General features: G+C 40.3%; 1 protein-coding gene across 1 annotated transcript in view; it reads right to left on the reverse strand.

The window, feature by feature from the left end:
* The window catches only part of ano3 (anoctamin 3), a 34,603-nt gene extending 33,230 nt beyond the window's left edge, over positions 1 to 1,373 (reverse strand). The window contains exon 1 of the mRNA XM_076732534.1: positions 1,264 to 1,373. The gene's annotated coding sequence lies outside the window, so the exon portion shown is untranslated. The remainder of the gene's footprint in view (positions 1 to 1,263) is intronic.
* Positions 1,374 to 6,048: the final 4,675 nt, after the last annotated feature.

Below are 6,048 nucleotides of genomic sequence, written 5' to 3' on the forward strand. Positions count from 1 at the left end.
ATCTGTGCTGCAAGGAGCTTTCCATTTGAGGATGCAAACGGCTGTAAACCATAAAATAAAAAACAGAGCTGCAGTCACGCAGGTGTAGGGAGACATATCTAATTACATTCAGAAACAATCAAAGCCACCTTCCCCTAATTTTCAGCACGTCTGGTTGCAAATAAAAGGTTCTGTGTTTGCACACAATGCAAAGAATCAAAGAACTCTCTGCTTGCACAAGAGGCTCCTGAATGAGAAAGATCTCTAACATCAGTACATGCAGCTAGATTACTGCCTTGCACTAAGGATTAGCAGCTGGGGAATCTGCTGATGAAGTTATTTTAAAAGCTCAGAGAAAACAGTTCAACTGAGGGTCTAAACTTTTCCAGAACAACCCTGCAACGTATTACTTTCATGATCAATTAGTCCTTTTTTTAAAATCAACTAATCATTTATCTATAACATTGCAGAAAATAGGTCAGAAACACTCATTTCCCCAATGTCAATGTCCCTAAATTGCTTGTTTTGTCCGAAAAAATGCCCAGAACCCAAAGATTCATTTCATTATGATGATATAATAGAGAGAAAAGTGGTGGATCTTCACTTTGAGAGGACAGAACCAAAGAATATTTAGTGTTTTTCTTGATAAATGACTTCAGTGATCAATTGATGGTCAAATTTTGTGCAAATAAATGTTCTCTCTATCAGTTAATTAACTAATGGCTTCAGTATTTGAGTGCCTCATTAACACTCACAATGGCAGAGTCAGCATGATCCATACTCATTAAGGAAGTAGCTTAAATTCTTCGTGTCGACCTTATACTCTATACACACATTAGATGTGCAGCAATACGCCCAACATGCAAGGGCCGATGTTACATAGAAGTAATGCAGGTGAAAAAAAAAAAGAAAGAAAGAAAAAACTTGCTAAAACTTTACTTGGTACACATATTCATCATTAACTAGTTCTTATTATCATGCATATTAGTAGCATATTGGCTTTCCATCTGTCATTATAAAGCACTTATTAATGCATCATTCCGGGGTTTATTAAGGGTTAGGTTATTAAGATCGTAATGCATGCACAACAAGTTGCTTACTTACTATCAATAAGCAGTAACTAGGAGGTCATTGAGGGAAAACTCTTAGTTAATGGTCTGGTAGTTGTAGAATATGGTCAAGCAGAACAAGATGCCACTAAAATGCGTGCTAATAAACAACGAGTTAATGATGAATAAGTGTATTTTAGCATCCAGTGTAACCAAAAACTTGATTCAGACTCACCAGAGTGTTGGTCCGTCTCTGTGGCTCCAGACTGGAAGGTGTTGGAAAGCGAGGAGCTCCAGGACACTGAGCGGCTGATGGCCGAATTGATGGGAACATGTCTGTCGGCTCCAGAGGAGCTGGAGGCCTGACTGTCCAGCAGGGGCAGGAACATACAGTTGTCCTGATGACATGATCCTGAAAACACGCATCATTTAAGACAAAAAGCGACGTGAGTATAGAGGTGATATCATTTTATTAAAGTCTCCTTGTAGTTGCTTTGATCCTGAAGGGCATCCTCAAACCACAATACCAAAATTGCTTAATGGAAGGAAGTTGTACTAGCTCCTGTGATCAGATCGGTGAAATTTGTAGGTGATCACAGCTGTCCAGCTCCCCACTTATTCCTCTCGTGTTACTGCCTTCATACATTTTTTACACGTCTTTAAAATCCTTTTTACCCTCTGATACATGATACTAATGGAAAACAATGAGGCCTCTGGCTTTCCCAAACCAGCTCATCTGAGCAGCTTAGATTTTTGATTAAAAACAGCAAACCGCTAATGTGTACTGTAATGTTAACGCCAAACGTGTACTAACAACACACACGATATCACTGGATTCAACTGTTGAGGGATGGATTTGGATGATTTCAAAAGTAAAATAATGAAAGTTGGCTTCTAGACTTCACTGACATGGAGTAAATGGTGGACCTACAGTGAATTGTTATGTATGTTACATTTTTCAGATACAAACGTGGGGCATTAATTAATGTGGATGATCAGAACTAATAAACTGTTCACTCTTGAGCTTATTTTCATCCACAGCAAACTGTCACACAACACAGTATTACATGCTAAATGCTGCTCTGACAATGTGGATGTATAGAAGGGTAAATAATCTGCACAATAAGAGGAAACATGGCTTAATGCACATTATAAATGAAACCTTTTTACATATAACCACAGAGCCCTTACATTGTTGTAATTGCTTTATTATATAACGTGGAGGCTACTATTCCGAATCCTAAACAGGCCACTGCCAAGATTAACCAAGTTAGCATACAATAATGCATTTTAATTTGTGCACAATGGGAAAAATAACCATCTACAGTCAGAGATTTGCATTCAGTGTGTGCTGATGTGTGCTCCCTGCCTCATGTGTGCATTCAGCTTCATTAAGACCAACAGCCGCGGGGCTGCGCTCAGCGTCCAAACAATGTGACTCACAAACATTCAGAGGTGCTTTACGTCTCAGAAATGATTCTCCGCAGGTTCAACAGCGACATTTCCCTTCAGCAGCTTTCCTCAGTGAAGCTCACGAGAAAACAACACATGGCCGCCAGACACGCTGGTGCACACGGGGCATTATTGAACTGCTAAATCTTGAACGTGCACAGTTCAGTTTGTGACAGCAGCATGAAGTACTACCAGAGGGCTGTGTAGCGCTGAAAGAAGGGAGGGGTTGTAAGACAACTGAATAATAAAGCAAAATGTTTGAGTGAATCGAAAGTAGAGTTAACCAGCTCAGTTCACTGCTTCATTAACAGAGATAATTGCAGGTGAAGGTCAGAGGAATAGCAGTGACATGCAGAGTGCTGTGTCTAAGTTACCAGAGCTCTGGACAACTGCTCTGGGAAAAAAAAATCACTTCCCCTGAAATGTGCTTTGTCCATTACAGCTGTGCAGTCTAAGTGCAGCAATATAGTGTCCTAAAGATTTCGGAACTGTCCAGACACAAGAGAGATCGATTGATGAGCAGGTACTTTCTGCATGAACTTCCTGGCAAATGGATTATTTATTTAAACAAATACATTTCAAAGGTCCGGGTGACTAAATTCCTTTCTGGAGTAACTGAGTCTATGATGAGATGTTGAGGAAAGTGTGATTCCATTAACTATGTGCAGGTATTGTTTATCCAACGTACACTGAGCACCACAGACACACCGTCTGGCAAATACTATTACCATGACTATGACTAAATTACTACTTTTCAAGAAATGTCACGACATCAACAATGATTCCAAAAAACAGAACGCAATCATTTGCAAACAGTGTTTATTGTGCAGTAACATCCTTTATACGATCATGTGTTCATAAAGGGGTGAACCTCGCTCCACCCTCGCTTGTGAACGACTGAGCCTTTCCAGGATGCCCCTTTCATTCCCAATCATGACACTATCACCTGTTACCAATCAACCTGTTGCTGTTTTTGGAGCATTCCACATCTTTCCCAGTCTTAAGTTGCTCCTGTCCCAACTTGTTTGAAACGTGTTGCCACAGTAAATATATTGTCTTTGTACTGTTTTCAAGTGAGTAAATGTTAAAAAGGAGGAGCAAAGTTTCACATTCTGTTGTATTTGTTTTACACAGCATCCCAACTGCCTTGGAATCGGGGTTGTATAATAGAATGAACGTATGCACAGAAACACTTTACAGTATGGAACTGTCAGCAGCTGATAAAGAAAATGCAATTTAGTTTGAGTGCAGCGAGGTGAACATCTTCTCCAGCAACTCGCCAATTGAATAAAAAGGGCATCAGTGTTTATCACCTTAATACATATCAGCTAAAGGGGGTGTATATCCAGTCTGGAGGGCATTTACACTGCAGGATTTCCATTACATGATGGCTGCTCCACCCCAATCTGTGTGCTTTGTATCTTGCTTAGATTCATCAGCAGTGATTACTAAAGGCCACATTAAAGTATATTTATGGATAAAATCATAACACTCTCTCCTCCTTAAATGTTGAGTTTTATAAGAGGAAAACAATGTAGATTTTTTTTCATTAAGAAGCTAACATAAGATCCTCCGAACACAATTATAAAAGACAAGAACCATCATTGTTAAACAGCCTGCAAACTCTCAGAAAGTTGTGATGCCATAAGAGGATCTTGACTTGCAGGAGATTGGTGCAGATTCACCCCGAAACACCACAAGGAGCTTTGACTGTCACTGACAGATTAGTGAAACTTGTGGCAGCTACTTAGACTGTATCTTCTGTGGTTAGACAATATTGTTTTCCTAGTCTCTAAAGTGTTTTCATTAGATGAGCAGTGAGAAAGTAGAGGACAAAGTCTTTTAAAAATCGAGCTCCCTGCATACAGCTCCTGTATCAGTCCAGGGGAAGCTCTCTTCCAAAGACACCATCTTTGACATCTCTGCTTTCTGCACACAGAGCATCTAGTGAGCAATGACCAAAAACATGGGGTGAGGGGGCACACACTTAAGGATCTAAACCGGATTCATAAGCCTGATGATTTATACTCTGGTGAACACTTCACCCCGCTTCCAGCAGAGCCACCACGTCACAGTTTGCCCCCATGTCCATCTCAGAGTCTCTGCACACCAATGAACATTATCCACATGGCTCAACACGGATGAAAACACTGTCCTATTAGCTATCAGGACATAACCACAGTTTTTTCTTCTTTTTTTTTTTTTGGCCAATTTCATCTTTGCCTGGGGCAGTGATGATTTAGAACATCTAATAAAAGCCACAGCGGTCATGCATTAGAGAGCTCATTAAACTGAGTGACGCCGGACATGTTTGCTGGATTTCCCTAGAAAACAGAAACAGTCACGCTCTCCTTTTCGGAGAGATTGCACTGAGCTTTCCTGGGCGCTGTGCAAACAAGTCAACAACAACATGAGTGCCACACACCAAAAAGACGCATGAAGTGACCTGTGTGATTTTGATGAATATGCAGGCATGGCAGCTTGATCCATTTCTCATTTACAGAAAACAACATGAAGGCAGTACCTATGTGTGCCCTTCTTCAAAAGCTCTCATTGACTAATGTAGCTTCATTAACTTGCCTGATCATTAATTCATTCAATATGTCACTTCATAAATAAATAAATTCTAAAGGATCCGTTTTCATCCAGGCAATGAAGTTTTATACTGTACACTGAGTGCTTCTGCACTTGTCTCTTAAGGGTTTTCACATTATTTTGCAATGGTGTAGAGCATTATAATGGACAATTGTTGACCAAAATGTACTTTTACTCCTGTAATGTCTGTTAAGGACATAATAAGAGCACAAAGATGGTTTTGTTTAAGTTGCAGGTCAGATTATGTATGAGTGAAACAACATGTTTGTTAAATATTCTACAACATGCTACAAGAACAGGCTGAGACATCTTATTATGAATATTCTTTTTAAATAAGTGACCCCATAAACACTTAATACCAAGCACAAATCATTTATAGCTAGGGTAAAAAAACAGCATTGTAAATCCAGATAACAGATCAAATTCAGTAGCTATTGAATCATTTTAGTTTTATAGCTGTAGCTGCAGTTTTACTATCACTCCTTGGTCCACTAACACAGTGTGCCTCCTTCAGAGTGAGCCAAACCTACCTGATGAGCTGCCGAGAGCCTGTGACACCTTGACTTCCATCGCACGTACTTACGCCTTCAGCACAAATCCCCCCATCAATAAGTTTCTGAGTGACAACTTGTAGAACTACAAAAGCTGCGCAGTCTCATGAACCTGCCATTCATCCCCACGGTGCAGCACGTTGAGCTGTGAAGTGGCCCAGGCAGTGCAGCGGTGCAAGAGGGATGGGTGGAGTTTAAAGTGTTGTCGGGTGAAGCGGGGTACGACATTAAACTCTCAGGCTATTGATTGTAGGATATTGATTGGACGGAACTGCTGTAAGGAGCATCACTCATTTCGCATGGAGCTCCCTCATTACTGACTGACAAAGAAGTGAAACAAGAGAAGAGTCTGTCTACTCTTGTAAACGTAGGTTTAACTTGCATTTGGTGGATTGTATTGGCATAATCTGTTTGCATGTAGG

This window comes from Chaetodon auriga, chromosome 6 (assembly GCF_051107435.1).
Source record: "Chaetodon auriga isolate fChaAug3 chromosome 6, fChaAug3.hap1, whole genome shotgun sequence".
Classification (NCBI taxonomy): Eukaryota; Metazoa; Chordata; class Actinopteri; order Chaetodontiformes; family Chaetodontidae; genus Chaetodon; species Chaetodon auriga.